Raw genomic sequence first — 16,083 nt, forward strand, 5'->3', positions numbered from 1 at the left:
CACTATCATACTAGAAAAATTAATTCTCAAGTTAAGACGTTGAGGGTATTAAATTTGGATAGAATTTGAGAATTTTAAGAAGGCTAAAATCAAAATTTTATTTTTGCAGAACATTATACAATTTTGATCTGGCAGTGAACGTGTTAAATATGGAATCTGACACCCGTCAAATTGACGGCTTCCGTAAATCCAGTGTTAAAGGAATCACAATTTCACACAAAAATAATCGTTGATACATTTAGAATAACACGATACAAGTAAATTATTAATAATATTTTAAAACTTCCAATCACTTTAAAATATTGTGTAAATGATTTCTTCATCAGGCGTCACGATCTATGTGCGTAAAAAAAATCTAAGTGACCTCTGTAGCTGAAGACCATCCTGTTGCAGATGTTTAGGTCTTCTACCAGCCATTGCTACAACCGTGCTTGAAAATCTGTCGATTTCGTAGTGTCCCAGGTCGGTTCCTGGAACGCTTCCCTTTTTCGAGGGTCGTTTTCATCGTGACGGAGAGGTCTTCTCCTTTGTCTCCGCGTAATTCACGCGGGCTCGCAGGTTGCCCGTGAACGCGTCGAATGGAAGTGCGAAGTCAAATTAGCTTTTGTCGACGTCGAAACGTCTCTTTTTCTTCGGTGCCGTCCTCTCCCGAGAACAGCTGTACGGATCTCTCTTTCCCGTCATTACGGGACTCTTTGTCTTTCTTCCTGGAACTCGTTTCGGGGCCCCATCGGCTTTCAACGCCACGGGACGGCGGAGGCCTGCTCGAAACGATCGCATTCCTGGTTTTGTTCTTGGCCTCGAGCCCTCCGCCGCCACGGTCCCTCGTCGCCGCCGCGGTGTAGTTCCACTTTCGCAGTCGAGGGGACTTCTTGCGGCGTACTCGTCCTCAGAATTCCGCAGAAACGCGGTATAATCGATGCGTAAGTGGCCGCTCCCGTATGCACCGTACAAAGTGTATGCACGTCGGTCGGTTGGATCTCCGTCGCGTCGCAGCTTTTTCACCCGGTTTTTGCGACACGTTGTCGAGGCCAGGCGTTATCGCGCGATGATCGTCCCGCGAGAAATTGCGTAATTTTCTCGATTGCACGGGCGCTACGTGGGTCGTCGATAATAATATTCCTTCGTATTCGAAAGAGATTCTTCTCGCTGAGACAAAAAGCACGCGAGACCGTGGATCCAGAGTACAATTTCGCGCGTTAATCAACCCGCGGTGTACTTGGTCAAGGAACGCAGGGACGCGGGGGTGATTTTCCATTGGCGACACCAGGCGTGCTTCATCCCTGTCTGACAAGTTTACCCGGGCGATAAAACGGCCTCGCCGCGGGTACAGCCGGGCAAATTGCAGGACGGGATGTCTGCCCACCTCCCGAGGAAATTCTGTCCTGGAATGGCCTGGGATCCTTCCATCCACGTGGTGGGATCCTCGAATAAAGGAGTCGACCAGCTGTAAAACGGCGAACCGTTATTACGAGGGGACTTGGCGCTATACGAGCCGTCATCCTGGCCAACGTTATACTCTGTAACTCACTCCGCCGCGACGCCCCTCGGTTTTCCCTCCTTTTTCGCCCATTTTCCGTCTCCTTCGTTCGTTCCTTTCGATACAGGAAGGAACCGGAGGGAATAATAGCGCCAGAGATCAAACGGGCAAAAATGATTTCACCTTTGAGCGAAATAATGGCTTCGCGATCGTATCCCCGTGCTTCTAGGGGCGAGGGTTAGGGGGGCTTGAGATCGAGACACGACGGGGCAGGGATTTTTCGGGCGCCGTGTGTTTAAGATACATATTTCGAGTTCGCCGTACGCGTTTGGTGAAATGTAGGGTAGGGATGGTTCGGAAAATAGGGGATCTGATTGTATAGGGTGCGTATGTTACGTATGGAAGCTCTTAAGGGTTGCTAGAATTTGTTTAAGGAAATATTTAAGCGTTCGAGCTCCAAACGATTTCAAAATATTGATGAATCTTTATAGGTTTGTTTTCCTACATTTATTTTCACAATTGTTTCTTGTTTTTCGTTGATTTTGAAAAGTCTGATTTGTGTATTGTATAATTGTAATTGGAAGTGTTGAATATTTGTCATATAAATACGACAGAGTTTCGACCTAAGTATGTATTTAATTCACGTAGTTTTACAAAACGAAAATGCTGTTCTTAGGTTTAGAGGCTTGGCAAAGAAAGAGTCGTTCAGGGGGTGCAATAAACGAGTGTCCTCTTCAGGTAGTAGTGACCTTTGCAAGGGAGTAGACTGCACCAATGGATACAAATTTTCATTGAAAATACATGCATGCAATGCTTATTCTCAACAAGAAGTATCGAATGTTTGTTCGATTTTAGATAACGAAAAAAGGATAAGGCAAAATTGATTAGTTTAGATGGCTATGATCCTGTTAGTATCGTGAAAATTAGATACAACTTTCCTTAAAGTGGAACTTTGTATATTATATTACATACAGAAACTTATTACAACATTTTTCAGTGATGTCGGTCTTTTCGATAATGTCTTTTTTATAATAATAGCACAAATAGCACAATAATAGCACTACGCATGCGTACGTTTACTTTTTGAGTTATTTTAAATATCATAATGTGGACTTTGCTAGATTTCTAAATAAATATAAAAGAAAATTTTTTTTTAAATGTAAAAATGGACCCAAGCTCCAACTTATTTTATAACAAAAATCACCATAGGACATTTTTTTCGATAATTCTAGAAGTAATCAACAACATTGGTAACACATAACAAGTGAAATAAACCAAAGAATTATTGAATATAATATTTAATATGAATTTAATATTTATTTCATAGTTTCTTCAGAAATAATTGTCAAAAATGACTCGTTTTTTGCACGTTAACAGTAGGGAGACTGCTTAACCCTCTGCACTCCTTAATTCTTGTTTTTTACCTCTCAACAACGTCTCAATTAATTTGCAAAATACATAAAAAAGTATCTGAAATAAAATAAAACAGATTTAAACATTGTAAGTCACTTTAGATATTGCATTGTACTGGGAAAAATTTTAATGGGAAATTCTAGAGGACAAAATAACACGAAAATAAAGGATACTAATTTGTTGATTGAGGCTTCGTTAAAAAGTTATTAAAACATTATATTTAAAAATTTCAAATCATTCTAAAAAAATTACTATCGGTTGCAAGGGTCAATTATAATCATTTTTGGTCATTAGACATATCCTCGAAATCCTACCTACATTCGAGGAAAAAATTCGAGAAGGTATGAAATTTTTCGACAAAATTAAAAAATTTCAAATCGTGCTGGAAAAATTATTTTTGGTTGCGGGGGTCAATCACAATAATTTCTGGTCATTAGACATATCCTCGAATTCCTACCGACTATCGAGAAAAAAATTCGAGAAGGTATAAAATTTTTGGGCAAAATTAAAAAATTTCAAATCGTGCTGGAAAAATTATTTTCGGTTGCGGAGGTCAATGACAATCATTTTTGGTCATTGGACATATCCTCAAAATCCTATCTACATTCGAGAAAAAAATTCGAGAAAGTATTAAATTTTTCGACAAAATTAACAAATTTCAAATCGCGTTGGAAAAATTATATTTAGTTACAGGTTTCAATCACAATCATTTTTGGTCATTGGACATACTCTCGAATTCTTACCTACATTCGCGAAAATAATTCGAGAAGATATGAAATCTTTCGACAAAACTAAAAAATTTCAAAGCATTCTAGAAAAATTATTTTCGGTTGCGGAGGCCCATTACAAGCATTTTTGGTGAAAAAACAAATCTCCGAAATTCTACTCAGTTTCCAGAAAAAAATCGGGAATGTATGAAATTTTTCAAGAAAATTAACAAATTTCAAATCGTGCTGGAAAAATTATTTTCAGTTGCAGGGGTCAATTACAAGCATTTTTGGTGAAAAAACATATCTCCGAAATTCTACTCAGTTTCCAGAAAAAAATTCGAGAATGTATGAAATTTTTCAACAAAATTAAAAAATATCAAATCGTGATAGAAAAATTATTTTCGGTTGCAGGGGTCAATTACAAGCATTTTTGGTGAAAAAACAAATCTCCGAAATTCTACTCAGTTTCCAGAAAAAAATCGGGAATGTATGAAATTTTTCATCAAAATTAAGAAATTTCAAATCGTGCTAGAAAAATTATTTTCGGTTGCGGAGGTCAATTACAGTAATTTTTGGTCATTAGACATATCCTCGAAATCCCACCTATTTTCTAGAAAAAATTCATTACTGCCGAAACTTTAAACGTTAATAACTTTTTAACGAAACCTCCATCAACAAATTAGTATTCTTGGTTTTCGTTTTATTTTGGCCTCCAGAATCTTCCATTAAAATTTTCCCAAGGGTAACCAAACATTTTGTATAACATCGATCCTCACTCGACATAGGACCTTCACGAAGAAGTTAAACATTCATAATAAAAAATTCAATAGGACATATAGAGGAGTTCTAAGCTCCAGTATACGCGAACCGGATAGATTTTTGGTCGTCTTTCTGAAAAAACGGAGACTCCGTGCGCTAAAACGTTATTTCTCGCATCTTATTTATTTATTCATGAGAAATCACTTCCTGCCGTTTGTACCGCGATCGCAGATACACTCTGTACATTATGCATTATAACATTATTTACATGGAAATATACACGTTAATGCTAGTGTTCGAAAGGGTCAAAGGTCGTATTCGAATGATAATATCGAAGACGTTGGATAAAATTATTATTCCCCGGTCGAATCGAGCAACGTTTCCGTATCCTCGACATAAAACGGAACAAGAAACACGGTATCGAGTTCCGTGCAGTCTCTAATGTATCGCGGAGAGTCCTTTTCCTACGTTTCCGCGCGTACTCGTGATATTTTTTCTCGTCGTCCGTTATCATCCCCCTCGCGCGCTTTGAAAGAAAGCTCTCAGCGCACGAGAGCAAAATGAGTTACAATTATTTCGGAACGAAAACGAACTACGGCCGGGTAGCACGATAAAAGTATAAATGTGTTTTTTCGTTTCTTTTTCTGGACGTTGCTCCCGCGCAGCGAAAGAAACGTTCTTTATTTTCTGAGCCGTTCTCGCGACTTTCATTTTATTTTCTCCCCTTTCTCCCGTACCTTTGACCGCCCTCCTCTCTCTGTGTGCGCCTCTGCTCAGAAGAAAATAATCCGAGAGACGTCTGCAAAAAATAATTTTCCGCGCGGCTGCCACGGAACAACTGCACACGCAGCATTGTGTTCCCTGGGATTTAATTTCTGGTCGAAGAAACGTTGCGAGAATTATTTCGTTTTTTTCCTCTGTTCTTTCCCCTTATTTCGTCTGTGACAAATTCAGCGTCCAACGACTTATCGACGCTGGTCGTCTTTTTTTTTGTTGCCGCTGTAACGGGAAACGGGATCGTCCGGATTGCCTTGATGTTCGAGTTGCGGCTTCCTCGGGGTTATCGTGTTGCGTTCAAAACTAAGTATTCAGGGCTACTCGAGCCCTCGTACCCAGTAAATCGCTTTATTGCTTCAACGGGCTACCCCGGCGTAACAGGTTTGAAAAGAATCGAGTTTTTGCGCGAATCGAAGGTACGATATTTCAAGTATGTGTTGGGAAGATAGCGTCAAAATTAAGGTCGAAACGACGAAGTTACAGCCCATTTAGCGAGACCCGTTAGTGCACCAATTTCGACATCAGGCTGCGTTTTTACAAACCGACAAGAAGAGAACCAAGATGCCAAAGATGCTTTAAAATTGCCAGTAGATGCAAATTGTGGGATACAAAGTTTTCTTTCTTTGTGTATAAATTACACTAATTACGGTTACTCTAGTAAAGAAGAGAAACAAACTTCTTGTTTTCTCGAAACGACCTGAATTTTCTGTTTCCATCGTATACGTTTTTTTTTGATAATTGTGTATTTTTTTAAAACTATTTTGTACCTGATTTTTGTAATTTTTACACAGAAATATGAACGATATTAATATTAGTTTCATTTCTTTATTTCTAATTTGTGTTCCACATTTCACACACTTCAGTAGTGTGTTTTGCAAAGAAAAATAAGACTAAATTGTTATATAATATAAAATTTATAAATGCTTTGTTAAGAAGTTATGACGAAAATATGAAATGTAGGTGTTTTTTATTTAGTAAACAAAGAAATGTATTAAAATTTTGTTTGAAGGGAACAACTTCTAGTCGAGGCACGAAATAATATTTTTAACGTAGAATTATGTGGATAATATAAATATTTCTTTATCAGAATTTAATTTCTATCATTTCTCTTGGATAAATTCCTGGGAATATTCTTTTTTCGATGATAACTTTTTGTTGAAATACAATTTTGAATTATTGTTCAAGTTGGCAAAAGATTGACTTTATTTTATTATAAATTTTTGTTATTATTTTACTATCCCGAATCTCAACCGAGTTTCACAGTTCCATATTTTTGTTATAATTTCTTAACAAAGCATTTATGGATATTTTGTTATACAGGGTGTGAAAATTTAATGTAAAATTTTAGTTTTGAAGAAAGCTATTAAAAAATTAAATTAAGAAGTTTCAAATTATTCTGGAAAAATTATTTTTGGCTGCAGGGGTCAATTGCAATCATTTTTGGTGAATAGACATACCTCTGAAATTCGACCCACTTTCGAGATAAAAATTCGAGTAGCTGGATTTTTCCGACAAAAATAAAAAATTTGAAATCGTTATGAAAAAATTATTTTTAGTTGCGGGGGTCAATTATAACCATTTTTGGTGAATAGACATACCCCCGAAATCCTACGCAGTTTCGAGAAAAAAATTCATTACCGAAAATTTCATGTCTGACCATACCGTTGAGATGTTTCACTGAAATTTCAAGCAAATCTTTAAAACGTCATAACTTCTGAACGGATTGGAGGATTTTAATTTAAAAAAATGCAAACAACGCGTATTTTAGTGGAGAATATGTAGAAATTGTAAAAATATTCGAAAAGTTGGTCCTTCACTCCGAAAAATGAGAAAAACCCCATAACAATGGTCCAATTTTCAAACAGCCATAACTCCTACAATAGCGAATATATTTCAATGAAACTTTTTTTTGAAGTAGAGCCCATGGGTACCTACAAAAAAGTATTAAACAACTTTTCTGTAGGACGTCAAACAAATTTATTAAAAATGAAAAAAGAATTATTAAGAAAAGTTGACAAGGTGCCTAAATTTTTCGACGAAAAAAAGAAACTTCAAATCGTTCTGGAAAAATTATTTTTGGGTGCAAGGGTCAATTACAATCATTTTTGGTGAATAGACATACCCCCGAAATCCTACCCTCTTTCGAGATAAAAATTCCTTTTCGAAAATATAATCTGAGGCTTGAAATTTCATGCAAATCTTTGAAATCTCATAAATCCTGAACGGATTGGAGGATTTTAATGTTTCAAGCGGCAAATAACGCGTATTTTGGTGAAGAATATGTAGAAATTCTAACAATATTGAAAAAGTTATTCCTTGACTCCCCAAAATGAGAAAAACCCCATAAAAATGGTTCAATTTCCAAACAGCCACAACTCTTACAATAGTAAATATATTTCATTGAAATTTTGGGGGGAACTAGAGTTCATGGATACCTAGAAAAAAGTATTAAACAACTTTTCTGTACAGCGCCAACCAAATTTATTAAAAATGAGAAACGAATCTTCTAGAAAAATTTTGTCAATTTGCAACATGAATTAATTATTTTGGTATTTTGGCTATAACTGTAAACCTGCCGAATAAAAATCTTTTTGATTTAGTCAACCTTGAGATCTGCAATAACCTACACCAGTGTTTAAACACATGTTTACTGCGTACGTGATAACATCGTTAAAAGTTACTAAAAATTAATAAAAAAATTATCTTATACTCCCAAAAGATAGCTAGATAAACTGCAAAAAAGAATCATAACGTCAGATGTAACATTTCCTTTAAAAAAATGAAGAAAAATGGTCCAATTTTCTATCATTCACATGAGACTCCCCTAATTTGAAAGGAACAAAGAATTCATCCTAAGCTGTTCGACGATAACAATGTTTGGAAGTCCAAAACAGCTGATCTTCGTCATAGAATCGTAATCCAGCAGTATCACGGGCAAGTATGATATCCGTCCCGCGAATCGCGCACGCGCCAACGTAAATCCACTTTCGCAATCGCGTAATTCGACTATAGGTTCTTAAGCGAGCAGCAACGGCCGTGATTAATCGACGAGCACGTATGGAAGTCATAATCGCCGTTTATGTCACGCTGCTAATAAATCTCTTTTTAAAACGGAGACACCGGTGCACTTGCTCCAACGAAATCGATTAATCACCCGCGAACAATCGGCGAACAATGAACGGTGGCATCGTTTATAAACATAAATCGTCTGGCGTTTCATGAATGGTCACGGTTCTGGAAGCGTTATAATAACGAGGAAATGTATTAATCAAATCGCCTTTCGCAATATCCTCCCGCGTCGATCGGGGGGGGAAAAAGGCGGGAAAACACGGGAACAAAAGAAAAACACAGAGCGGCGCGCATGCGTCCCGTTCGAAATCAGAATGCGCGTAGTCGGGTATTTTCTTCTTTTTTTTTTTTTTATTCGTTTCCTGCGTCCCACTGCCCTTATGCCGTGGCAGCGCCGACTTCCGGTTTGTGCTCGTCCCCGCGTGACGGGAAACGACGACACGCGATTCTTTCCCCGAACGATTAGAATCGCTGTAGGAAACCCGTGTAACGGCGGTTGCAACCATCGGGAAACAATGAACAGCTACGAGGGATCGTTACACGTATTCCGATCCGATCGTAATTAAATCAGATTCCACGCATCCAACGAACGCAGATGGTTGCTCGAGATGAGATCAATCGAGAATCAATTAACGAATGCCTTGGATATCGCGGGGGGAATCTTAATTCGTTGTTCACTGGGTCACCAGGTATTCGAGCTTTCTGATTCTTTGAAATTCTTTGCAAAACGATCGGTCAACTTGAGATAAATGTCCCAAAAATCGATGCATTTTTCCACAAACGTTGTATAAAACGAGGCAAACATTAGGAGAAAACGATTTTCATTGGTCCATTCACTGTTATTGCAAATGTACAGTGGAACCTTCATTGTCTGTGGCTTCGATCAACACGGTTTGCAATTAAAGGATCCTAATTTTTGTAAAATTTTAAATTACTGTTACTTGGAATGTAACTTGGCTATATGTAGAATGTGCGTCATTGAATTATTGAATATTTTTATTCTTAACTGTTGAACTTGGTTTATTAACAGTATAATAACAGTGGACTTTAGCGTAAGCAGCAATATATAAATTTTATTAGACACGAAGATACAAACAGAACGAACTGAACAGAATGAACAAAAACAGTTAATGAGGAAACAAAAAACGCATTATCACAGATCGATAATATCAACGTCACTTCGCGTACTTCATTCATTCGGATATCGTTGTTCTCCAACATTAACACTTTTGTTAGAGAATCGATGATGGCCGTTATCGATACGAACATATTGTTTTGTTTTTCTGTTGTTGTTCGGTCCAAATATGTCTCCCTGAGAGTACGCATCGCCTTTGTATGCACACGTGTTTAATTTACTTCTAAATATACGTTTATATTGAACAGTTATATCGAATGTGTCAGCTCATTACAAAACCCCAACAACTTTGACGGCCGCTGTCACGTATATGTGACTTTACGAGCTAACAGACTTTGGCCATTGTCACGTGCGCGTGATCTACTGTATCAGTCATCATTTCACCATACATTCAACTTATTACGTTTGTTGAGGTTACATTTATAATTCCTAGCATCTTCGTGTATCTCACTTTGGTGTACAATATCAGTGGTGATAAACAACAGTTTTTGAACACTATAATTTGAACAAACGTCGGAGATATGTCCAGAAATTAGAAATATCGTAACAGTCAACGTGTTAAAAACAAATTTAGTCATCCAAGATACTAAAATAAATAATTTTTAATTAACTCTGCGAGGAATAGAATCGTTACGGTCAATTTGAGCTTAGGTGAATCGACTATTAGCGATTGGTAGAAAAAATAGAACAAAAATAGTGAAACCAATTCATTAATTAATTCAGAGTCGAAAAATATTTGAAAAAATCGCTAATATATCGACACTCTTTGCGTAATTTTCGTATTAAAAAGATGGACGTATTTCTATTATTAGTGGCTCGTGTTAAAAACAAATTTAGTCATCCAAGATACTGAAATAAATGACACTAATTTTTAATTAGCTCTACGGGGAATAGAATCGTTACGGTCAATTTGAGCTTAGGTGAATCGATTATTAGCGATTGGTAGACAAAATAGAACAAAAATAGTGAAACCAATTCATTAATTAATTCTGAGTCGAAAAATATTTGAAAAAATCGCTAATCTATCGACACTCTTTGCGTAATTTTCGTATGAAAAAGATGCACGTATTTCTATTATTAGTGGCTTAATTTTGTAGACAAAAGCCTTACAATTTTACAACGAAATGAACAATATCGATGAAAAATTTATTACGAGCAAAGGAACGATGATTGAAAAATATATTTCAACGTTGTATCGAAGCAAATGTACATTGCAAATGAAACGAGTCCCAATTACAAATTGTTATCAAATTATAAAAAATTGGTGTCAAAATTCGAGAAAAAAGATTCACACTATAAAAGAAATAAAGAATTTGTAACCGTCTTAAGGGGTCCGTTAATTCTAGAATATTGAAAAATTCGATGGCTTAAATAATAGTTTGAAGCCTTAAAAACATTATGCGAAAGGTCTCAGTGTCGGAACAATGTTTTTGCTGAAAATTTAGAGCCCCAAACGATGACGTGTATCTGCGTCCTGTAGCGCGTTAATGCGTGCTAATGTTTCAGGAAACCACGAGTTTTCTTTGCTTCTGATTGATTAGTACAAAAGTTACTTACTGTCTCAGCCGTTTAATTGAGGTTCTATTTATTTACATTCTCAAAATGAAATTAATTTATGGCATCGTTCAATTCCACCCCCCCAGTGCCCGTTCCGTTTACGTTCGAATAAAGACGTAGATTCTGTTTAAAAATAATTACTGCTTTTCGGAGACGGCGTAGTACATTTAATTGATATTAATCACGGGTTCAAAGATATCGTATAAATCCTATTTGACCCGCCATAATGGGTCACTGGGGGCATACTATCTCATTTAGCCCCGCTATCCCACATGACTCATTGTTAGGGACTGGAATCTCACAATACGTATGCTGGAACGTATTAAAGTTGGGGCAGAATTTTATTCGAGCATACAAATATCGCATACAAACTTCGTACAACGATTTATTTGCAACGTTTGTTCGATGGAACAGTCAACTATTTCATCCAAGAAATAATCGAAAATCGTTGGTAGGAGTTGATCAGTTTTCATTGTTGGATTTGTTTCTAAAAACACGGTTTTTGTTAATTACAATGTTGTATTGTAAGGAAAATAAATATTATCATCCCTTAAACCGCTGGATTGTACAAGTATTGTTTTTCAAAGCAGTCAGACTCGGGCATGAACGTTGCAGGAGTTAAAAATTCATAGATTCGAATTAAAAAGTATCTGAATGCAACGATGGATGTAAGAAAGAGAGGGGGACGGAGGGGTACAGAAGCTTGACTAAAAAATTGTATTATATGAATTTTAAATTCTGAGAACAACCACCAAACCATTAAGATTTCTATTTGTATTAATAATTTCCAAGGATGGGATTCTGGGATTTTTTTTTTTTTATTATTAATAGTTTAACGTCGCATCAACTACATGGTTATTAGCGACATCGGCACAATTAATAATACTTATAATAACTTATTGAAAAGTCCAGTTTCTCTAAGAAATGAGAGTACGTTCCGCATTTTATGACCGACGAGGTTGTCTTCGAGCTCAGGTTCCAAACTATGTTGTATACGGGTCCTGTTGTATTTGGAGCAGTTTATCATGAGGTGTTCAATCGTCATTCTCTCAGAGCACTTATCACATATAGGTGCAGAGTCTCGTGACAATAAGTAAGAGCGAGTCATTCTAGAATGTCCAATCCTTATGCGCGTAAATATCACTTGTTCCCTTCTTGGTGTCATTAATTTCCTTTCTTCATTAGAGTGATCAAAAAAGCTCACAGTAAATCTTTTAATATGAGAAGGAGCATTACATATCCATTCCTCTTCCCATTTCATTTTTAGTTTCATTTTAATTTCTTTTAGAATTATTCCCCCTTCCACTTGTAGATCCGCGACTGATCGAATGCAGTGAATCATGTTTTACGATACTCGAGTATCATGCTCGTGGAAATGTGTTAATGGAAGCTCCTAACTGGCCATTTTCTTCTATTTCCATCTGCTTAACGTCGTAAATTATAGGGAGCACAGCCTGGCAGAATCTATCGTTGGGAAGAGCCGCGATGAGACGGATAAACGGTACGCGCGTCGTGAGCGTACAAGAACGCGCGCATGTTAATCGCGACATTACTATCATAGGCTTGTTCGACACCAGGAAAACAGCGGCCCCTCGCGAAGGTGGAAAAACTGGTACGCCGCTCGGCGCAGGTGTATCGATCATTCCGGAATCCAACGTCTTCGCTGCATCCGGTAATGAATGTGACTAACACGGTGATGACATCGCGAAGATAAAAATTACACCCAAGCCTCCGACGGCAGTTTGTTCTCTAATTATACGTTCGGTAACAACAGCGAACTCGCTAGCTACTCGCACGACGACGACGCAGTATTTCATTACGTACGATACGTACCGCGTGTAACGACGATTCTTCACAAATTTACAAGGTAATCATTTGCTTCAGCGATTCCTCGCCAATTTCGATGACCTTGAAATAGATTTTCAAGGTCACTGTTATGAAGATTTCTTCTTTATACATGGTACCGCCGCTCGACCTTCGTTTTCGAGATATTTGCAAAAATTATTTTACGTCTGAATTAGCCTGGGAGTGAGTTGGAGATAGAATATTAAACTTTATTCTTCATTATTGTTATTATTGTTGTTATTATTAACAGAAATTGGAAAAATGTCTGCCATTATGCAGGGTGTTCGGCCACACCTGGGAAAAATTTTAATGGGAGATTGTAGAAGCCAAACTAAGTCGAGAATCAAGAATATCAATTTTTCGTTTAGGGCTTCGTTAAAAAGTTATTAACAAATGAATTAAAAAATTTCAAATCGTTCTGGAAAAATTATTTTTGGTTGTGGGGGTGAATTACAATCATTTTTGGTGATTAGACATATCCTCGAATTCCTACTTACTTTCGAGAAAAAAATTCGAGAAGATATGAAATTTTTCGACAAAATTAAAAAATTTCAAATTGTTATGAAAAAATTATTTTTAGTTGCAGGGGTCAATTATTACCATTTTTGGTCAATAGACACACCTCTGAAATCCAACCCACTTTCGAGAAAAAAATTCCTTACAGAAAATATAATCTGAGGCCTGAAAATGGTTCCCCGAAATTTCATGTGAATCTTTGAAACATCATAACTTCTGAACGGATTGGACGATTTTAATGTTTCAAGTGGCAAACAACGCGTATTTTGATGAGGAATATGTAGAAATTCTAATAATATTGAAAAACTTGTTCCTTGACCTCTTAAAGTTAGAAAAACTCCATTAAATATGGTTCAATTTTCAAACGGCCATAACTCCTATAATAGTGAATATATTTCATTGAAATTTTGAGGGGAACTAGAGTTCATGGATACCTAGAAAAAAGTATTAAACAACATTTCCGTACAGTGTCAAACGAATTGATTAAAAATGAAAAACGAATTTTTAAGATAAATCGGCAGAGCAATTTTTCAGCGAAATTGAAAAGTTTCAAATCATTCTAGAAAAATTATTTTCGCTTGTGGGGGTCAATTACAATCATTTTTGGTGAATATACATACCCCCAAAATACTACCCACTTTCTAGAAAAAAATTCGAGATTGTGCTGAAAATCGACAAAATTAAAAAATTTCAAATCGTTCTGGAAAAATTATTTTCGTTTCCGGGGGTGAATTACAAGCATTTCTGGTGAATACGCTTACCCCTGAATTTCTACCCATTTTTGAGAAAAAAATTCGAGATGGTGCTGAGAATCGACAAAATTAAAAAATTTCAAATCGTTCTGGAAAAATTATTTTCGATTGCGGGGGTGAATTACAATCATTTTTGGTGAATAGACATACCCCCGAAATCCTGCGCGTTTTCGAGAAAAAAATTCAGTACTGGCGGAACTTTAAACGTTAATAACTTTTTAACGAAGCCTCCATCAACAAATTGGTATTCTTGATTTTCCTCTTATTTTGGTTTCTAGAATCCCCCATTAAAATTTTTCCCAACACCATGTATAAAAAAATGCAGGTATTCTTGTATTAAAATCATGACGAACAACGACAAATATTGTATACTGTGTCAAGCTAATGTCGGATAATATTAATAAAGAACATTGAAATGGAAGATGAATGCTTGCACACACGTTGCCACAGTCACGTCTGTATAGACAGAATTCATTGTAATAGCAGTGATCTTTTTAAAAAAATCTTCATAGCAGCGACCTTGACAACATATTTCAAGGTCATCAAAATTGGTGAGGAATCGCTAAAATATATAATTACCTTAAAGTGTTGCATAACAAAAAATCCATAAATGCTTTGTTAAGAAGTTATAACAAGAATATGAACTGTGAAACTCGGTTGAGATTCAGGACATTAAAATAAGAAATAAAATGTATAATAAAATAAAATCAATCTTTTCCAAGCATTCGAAATCGTGAGTTTCTCTGCAATTTACCGAACATAAACTTGAACAATAGTTCAAAATTTTATACCACGAAAAAGTTATCATCGAAGAAAGAATACTTCAGCAGCCAAGATAAACGATAAAAACTAAACTCTGATAAAGAAATGTTAACAAATCATTTACGAATTTTTTGTTGTATAACACTTGTCTTATGTTTACTCGTAAAATGCGTAACACCCTGTAGATTTGCACGTGGTCTATCAAAAGAAGAAAATTTTCGTTTACAAAAATCGTTCGTCCGCGATTAACAGCGATTTTTGACCGCGAGATTATCGTCAATGGGATCGAACGTTCACGATCAATTATCATTCTAATCGGAAAGTATCAACGTCGAGATTGTACCCGAAGCTACGCAGCGTAATTGTAGCCCGATCTATTCGCCGATGTCTGAATTAAACGCGGTTGTTTGCTTTTAATGATCCCTGGCGCGGTACGGGCTCGCTCCCCCACTGCTCGAATCGGCTCGAAATTATCCCTGCTCGCCAATAACGCGGCGCATTACCATAACTGCTGCCCGTGTCCGTGCAATTTTCAATTCTGCCCGGCCTTCTTGCATCGCGCGAGTCCTTTGCGCGCGGAGACCAACGCGGTGGGTTTTTCTGCGCGTCTCTGACGGGGTTCGCTTCTTCCATCGGCTGCTCGACGATCGGGGAAAAGCAATTCGTGGGTTGAACGCCAGGTTTTCTACCAGGACGGTGAATCACGACTCGTTTGGACCGATTAGCCAGCCGCGATCTACGATTCCAGATGCGTTTGTTTATCGTGGCGAACGAACCGCGGAGCATATTCGAAGGAAAGGATCAATTTTATTTGTCTTGCAATCAGCGTTGATTCGATAACACAAATTGTACCTGCTCCTCGAACGCTGCACCAGAATTCGTTTATCTGAAATGCTTTGGCCCGTTATTTCCAATAATCAACGTTCTAATGTACTATCTAAATACTGTCTAGACCTAGACAATTATGAAGAAGTATTTGAAATAATATATCTTGTTTGTAACTCTTAGAAATAGTAGATAGAGATTATACAGGATGTTTGGCCACCCTTGGGTAAAATTCTAAAGGCAAAAATAGGACGAAAATCGAGAATAACAATTTGTTGATTGAGGCTTCGTTATTAACAAAATTAAATTAGAAAAATTTCAAATCGTTCTGGAAAAATTATTTTTGGCTGCAGTGGTCAATTATAACTATTTTTGGTCATTAGACATATCCTCAAAATCCTACTCATTTTCGAGAAAAAAATTCGAGAATGTATGAAGTTTTTCGACAAAATTAAAAAATTTCAAATTGTAATGAAAAAATTA

The 16,083-nt window shown here is 36.7% G+C and overlaps 1 protein-coding gene across 6 annotated transcripts in view; it reads left to right on the forward strand.

Annotated features, from left to right (window-relative positions):
- LOC122399682 (plexin-A4) overlaps positions 1-16,083 on the forward strand; it is an 817,700-nt gene that overhangs the window by 84,779 nt on the left and 716,838 nt on the right. The window contains exon 1 of one of the 6 annotated variants that reach the window (XM_043400550.1): positions 11,798-12,767. The exons of the other annotated variants lie outside the window; for them this stretch is intronic. The gene's annotated coding sequence lies outside the window, so the exon portion shown is untranslated. Of the gene's footprint in view, positions 1-11,797; positions 12,768-16,083 lie in introns of those variants that run through there. 6 annotated transcript variants of the gene reach the window in all.

Source organism: Colletes gigas, unplaced genomic scaffold, assembly GCF_013123115.1.
Source record: "Colletes gigas isolate AHSC1104 unplaced genomic scaffold, ASM1312311v1 Colletes_gigas_Sc00014, whole genome shotgun sequence".
Taxonomy (NCBI): domain Eukaryota; kingdom Metazoa; phylum Arthropoda; class Insecta; order Hymenoptera; family Colletidae; genus Colletes; species Colletes gigas.